The following is a 6,379-nucleotide window of genomic DNA, read 5'->3' on the forward strand; positions in this document are numbered from 1 at the left end:
GGGAGGTAAGGTAGTTTGGAGCAGCAGGTGTCCCCCTTAATCTCTGCCCCTCCCTCCTTCTACTTGTAGCTTGCCAGTCCCCTCCCCCCATCATCTGCACCCCCTGTTGCCTGCCTGTCCTGCAGCCTCTGCCCTTTCCCCACTCCCACAGCCTCTGTCCCTTCTGCACCCCCAATTCCCCACAGCCTCTGCCACCTCCTCCTCTTCCTGTCCCCCCTCCCTCATTCCCTGTTAAATGCAGTTCTGCTTCATGGAGCACAAGAAGTGCAGCCCCTGCCCAGCCACACAGCAACATCCTGGAGCTGGAGCGGTGCTGCTGCTGATTGGCCAGGGGTTTCTTGGGGCTTCATACCCCAGGAAGGAATCCACTAGATCTGGAGCCATGCCTGACAGTAAGTTGTTATGGAGTGAGGTGGGGAAGAGGCTGCAGAAGGCCGGCAGGGGTGGAGCAGGTGGCTGCTGTGGGTCTGACTGGCTCAGGGATGGAGTCAGCTGCAGCAGCCACCTGCTTTCCTCTCCCTCCAGTACTCAAATCCAAGATGAGGGCCTTTTTTCCATGATGAGTGGGAGAAAAAAACCCTTATCTTGGATTTGAGTAAATATAGTAACCATCGTATATTAACAGCTCAGTCACTCTTGAGTGGCACCTCCCATCCCTTTTTAAAGTAGTTAACATATATATTTATCTATCCATAATCTCAGCACTATAACTCTTATTAGCTTAGTTCAAGACTGCTACCTCTATTCATACATACCTGGTAGCGGTGCAGTGATACATTCATCTGATATTGGATCGTCACCGATATAAACCAATTGTCTGTATTGGAAATTGGCTTTTTTTGTCTGATATGGCCAGTAATGTGCCCGATAAATGCCCTGTGTATGTGCGCAGCTGCAGTGCAGCACGTAGGCAGCAAGGAGCACAGCCCAGCAGCTTGGAGAGCTGCGTTCAACTGGTAAGTCTGTTGTGGTGGAAGAGGAGTGAAGGGGCGTGGTGGGAGCAGATCAAGGCCCCTGCTGTGAAAGAGAGAGTGGGGTTGGCGCAGGTGCTGCCCAGCTGGCAGCTGCAGTTTGGCGGGTCTGGGGACATATTTGCAATACCTACTCTCCTGTAAGTTATGTAAATCTTTAAAATCTTCTTCTTCTCATGTCCTTGTCATAACTAGATGTTTTTTCAGAATCATGCTCAAGTGATGGCTCTTTCCATTGCTGCAGCAAGGTCCACCTTCATACAGGTCTTACCAAGGAGTCGGCAAATGAGCAGGTGCTCCATGGTTTGTACTTCACCACATTTGCATGTTTTCATATCATTAGAATAACCCCATTTGACCACTTTTGTTTTTGATCTTCCAGTTTGCATGCATAGGTGGTTCAGGCATTGCCATGTTGACCAGTGTGTATTAGCCACTCTGAGAAGGTCCTCCTTGGGTTCCAGGTCCATTTCAGGGCATCTGGTTGTGCATATTCTTTCCTTCTGTCACCTCAGTTGTGTCCTATCAGCCATCATTTCCAAACAAAAACTTTTGCGCTTTAAGCCATTTGATTATTTCTTTGTGACCGTAAAGTGGATGCTTGGGGTCTTCCATCTGCCATGATCTTTCTTTTGGGCTTGCCACCTTTCTTCTGATATCAGGTGGTGCAATGCCAGCCAGTACGTACGTATCCTTTTGCATTAGACATCCTGTTATTTCACAACAACTGTTGTTTACAACTAGGTCTAGTTTCTTGGCATGAACTGATTGTTCCTATACTGGACATACATACTCTGCAGTGGAGTAACACAAGACAGTAGCAGTAGTTCATAATGTAGTTGGTTTCACTCTCCACTTTGAGGTGACCAACTTTTTAAGCGTGTTGTTGCAGGTGCTGACATCCCCTTTCATGTCTTCTACGTATGCATTGAAGGTAAGTGTTCAGTCAAATGTAACCCCCAAGCGCATGGGTTTTGGGTGCTTAGGCAGTGAGATTCCATCCTAGGTGATGTTTAATTTCTGCTTGGTTTTTCTATGGTGTAGATTAAAGGCTGTGACCTGCATCACCAACAATCTCAGACGTGTAGTCTTTGGAGTGAATGAACCAAACTCTCTTTCTCAAATAGCAAATCCAGAATTTCAGTACTTCCGTGTGCATTACATTTAAATGTATTAATACAAATACAATATATTTACATGTATTAATGTATTTTTATTGGATGCTGACTCATGTAAAATGTCAGTAATTTCAGAAAATATCAAGGTAGTTTGTTCTTATGCTTCCTGACTCTCACTTTCTTAAAAAGAATGCTGGCAACAGTGTCAGCTGTCACCCAATATGAGCCTACCAGTCTTTTGTTGAATAGAGAAACAGTGTTGTGTATGTGGTGCTTGCTTCGTTTTTATTGAGTATGTGCGTGTTTTCAGTCCTTCACCTCCCTAGTGACCACCCATGCTGGCTGCATGGTTGGAAGCTTATGTTTCACCTAACAGTATTTGCTTCTTGGCTTTCCATAGTAGTTGCAGGACTTCTTCATGCAACTTTCCTCCTGCAGCTGCCATGAAGGAGTCTTAGGGATAGTAGCTGACAGAGGGCAGATAAGGAACTTATTCCTGGTATGAGGAGGAGACCTCTCTAGTATTTCCAGTTCATGCTAATATTTTAAAATTAAGAAATAAAACTACAGAAATTTTAGGTATGCTGCAAAGGACCCTACCCTTTCCTTTCAGATATGTAGACTCTTTCAAGGAAACTTCGTATTTGTCCTTCGGCTGTGGCTCATTCACATATTACAGTTTTTCCCAATCTCTTCCTGCCCAAGGCACACTTCCATTAATAAAAATTTTCTGCAGCACACCTTTTAAAGCATTCCCTATCCCTATATTTATGAGCTAATTGTAGCTCATTGCTGAGGCAAGATTCCACGGCACAGCTATTCAGAGGCTCACGAACTGTGCATCCCCCACAGCCGGCACAGTAGATGAGTTGAGTTCTGCTCTGCTTCTTCTCTTTCCCCCCACAGCCAACACAACGTGAGTCTTCTGTGAATGTCTCATTGATGCAGCTGATTTGTAAGTGCTAGGAGGCTGGGAAACATTCTTCTTGTTATTCCAGAATTTTCACAGTATACCAGGGAGCTCTTCACAGCACACTGGTGTGCTACGGCACACCGGTTGAAAAGCACTGACCTAGCATATCCTGGAAAGACCTTTGGACACCAGATTGGCAGATATAGCTGACTTTGAATAGATCTAATACTCAAATTCAGTTGACAAAACTGTCAAATTAATGACCTTTTTCAATGTCTAACAATATGTCCACTTAGTGTCGTTACGTTATTGTTCTTCTTGAACATGAAACAGAAACAGGTTTTGAGTTTTGCAGTTCCACAGAGTTCAAACTGAATATATAGTGTACTACATCAATCTTTATAATCAGTCATTCCAAATATAGCTTTTTTTTCCACTTCCAATTTAACTCCATTTTTTTTTCTCTTTTTCTTTTAACTTCAGATGTCCTCTCAAACACCAAGAGCAACTTGGGATTTCAAACTTTTTATACTGCAGAATGTATACAGCATTTGTTCCAACTCCAACAGTTCTTGAGATATTGGGCATTATGGAGAGGGAGGCTGAATGGTACTTACTGTAACACTTTTATTCCTGAGAAATATTAGTTCCAGAAAAAAATAGTAAACATTTAGCAAACATTTTGTAAAATTAGTTTAAATTGTGATCTCTTGTGAACTTTCAAAACTTAAAACATGAGTTATAAAGCATTATAAAAAAGAGCTTCAAGAGGTGTGCCCAATCTCAATTCAGTCTTTCTTGAAATACCTGCATCCCTTCCATCTTTTGTATCACATGTCCACAATAATTTCTCTTTTAGGGGTTTGCAGGATTCTCTTGAAATGGTCACTGATCGCATGGACCATGCAGAAATGCAGTTTGTCAGCCTATGATATGGAGTATATGTTTCTATAGAATGAATATTTTTCTTAATTATTCAAATATTTTAAATTATTCAGGATCTCATTTTTTTTTACAGCCTGCTCTTGAGAAGTGTCATAAAAAAGAATATATTTGTGTTGCTAGTGATCTGATATTACTATATTATGGAAACTGTAATGGTATTACAAAGAAGCAGTGTTAAAAATAAAAAATAAAAAATGATGTCCAGATAGCACTATTTGTTATTAGATAATACAGTAGTATAAGAGTAATGTTGTAGTTGTGATGGTCCAGAAATGATGTGACACTTAATGAAGAATGTTTTCCATTCAAAAGCTTGTCTAATTTTATTCTGGTTACATAGTTGGTTCAATAAAAGATATCACCCTAACAAATCCTTGCTTCCTGCATTATTCAATTGTCTACAGCTGGCATCTGTTTACTTCTAGATATTTGTAGCTGAAAGCTATAAAAATCTTTTGTTGTCATATTTCTATTTTTTTTCTCTTATACAAATTGTGTTACTTTCTAAAATCATGTTTTACAGATATGCAAGTATAATAGTGATGTAATACTCTTTGTTTGAATCTGTAAGAAATTCAGTGTTTTCAGCATGTATTTTGATTTAGTTTAATGTACTCCTAGATTAGATTATATAAAAATTAGGCTGAATACATTTCCAAATACTATGGTATAGAATTTCATTTAATAATCAGTCTATTATTTTGAAGGAGTGCATAGGGCAGTAGTTGCATGCTAATAAAATGCATTTACTGATCCATGAGTGAATCAGTCCCAATGACTGTTTAAAGCTTGGGGTTCTAAAAGTTTTTTTCTTATCTTTATGTTAAACAACGGAAAGTTTTACCGTATGTTCAAATAACATCTTCATCAGGTTCACAACAGGATACCATAGTTAATTTTCAGTTGAATGCTTTACAGGATTTTCTCTCTGCTGGCTGGTTGGGTGAAAGTCTAGACACTGAGAGGCTAGGTTTTAGTGGGGCCTCACAATATAGTTATTGTGAATGTTAAGTAGGAGCAGCTTCCTCTGATGTATGGACTCCATGCCCAAACCAGCAGTACAAAGACATAGCTTTTGTTCAAGAGGAGAGGGGCTAATCCAAATGCTGCACACCGTGAAAACTTCTTATAAAAGAGGGGTGGAGGAGAACTTGCCTTGAAGGTGAGAGGTCAGCAGTTTAACCTCTGACCATAAAATAAGAGATCAGGGAAGAATAGGATGAACAAGGAGGAAAAATACTTCAAGTAGTCTATGCTTTGTTTATCAAAAATGGGTCAAGCAGACAACTGTCAGGAATGGTTACACAGGTTCTAATAGGATGTCTTATTCTTAAAGTATCCACTACTAATTAAGCACCTAAATGAAGTGTATTAGTGATTATTACATAGTTACTAGTGTTTAATTTGTAGCTTTCACAGATCCTTTTTATTTGAAACTGGTAAACATAGGGAAAGCAAAATACAGAACTGTCATCTTTTGTGCCCTCTTTTAAGTCTTCAGTGTAAGGTATTTCTAAGATCAGATTATTCTTTCTGGTTTTGTATACATTAACTTTCTAGTTCCTTTGGTTGTCCCCCACTTTTCTCTTCTTCAATAGGAAATCTCATTCTTGCTGAGGGTGGTAACATAGTACAACAGCATGCATCTTGTGCATGTTATAATCTCCTCTCACTTTTTCAGCAGACATGGGGATGGGTCTCTACTTACTGCCATAGATCTTTGGGTGGTCACTGGTATTGTATGCCACTGGGGGAAAGCTATTCTCTATGTTCCCTTTGCACTTTGATTTGCAACTTTTTCCTCTGATTTCCTTTTTGGTAGTATCAGTGCCAAGAATTTCGTTACAATCCAATTAGAAATGTTAGAAGTTATATGATTAGTTAATAGGTAAGCCTTCCACACTCTCCAGATATACTGATCTGGATTAATTGGTTACTTTCCTTCTCAGTCAGTCAGACAGCAGGTATCTATATACTTGGTGCCTTTGGGTTCCTAGCCTAGAACATTAGAATGCCATGTGCTTCACCATAGTCAAGTGATATGAAGGGCAATTGTGTTTTGTCATTATTTTCCCTCAGTATTGAAAAGCGCAGAGAAGATGGCTTTGCCAGTGCATCACTGAAAGATTTTTGCACCAGATGTTATTTGAAGTGCTTGTATCTCTTGTTTTATTTTGTCAGGAATGAACATGCTGTATTTTCTTACAATTAGGACACCCTCTCACCCAGGGGCAGGCAATTATTTCAGGCAGAGGGCCGCTTACTGAGTTTTGGAAAGCTGTCGAGAGCTGCCTTGGTAGCCCTTCCCCCTGACAGGTGCCCTGCCTCCTGTTCGCCATCTTGTGACTGGAAGTCCTGCCCCAGACACACCTGACCTTTGCCCCCAGAAGTACTCCTTTCAGCAAGGGGTTGTGCCATCTTAAAACCAGAAA

General features: G+C 40.6%; 1 long non-coding RNA gene across 1 annotated transcript in view; it reads left to right on the forward strand.

Annotated features, from left to right (window-relative positions):
• The window catches only part of LOC112550575, a 50,449-nt gene extending 46,144 nt beyond the window's left edge, over positions 1–4,305 (forward strand). Inside the window, exons 3-4 of the long non-coding RNA XR_003094499.1 lie at positions 1,864–1,905; positions 3,486–4,305. This is a non-coding gene — a long non-coding RNA (uncharacterized LOC112550575). The remainder of the gene's footprint in view (positions 1–1,863; positions 1,906–3,485) is intronic.
• The last annotated feature ends 2,074 nt before the right edge of the window (positions 4,306–6,379 follow it).

Source organism: Alligator sinensis, unplaced genomic scaffold, assembly GCF_000455745.1.
Source record: "Alligator sinensis unplaced genomic scaffold, ASM45574v1 scaffold34_1, whole genome shotgun sequence".
In the NCBI taxonomy this organism is placed as follows: Eukaryota; Metazoa; Chordata; order Crocodylia; family Alligatoridae; genus Alligator; species Alligator sinensis.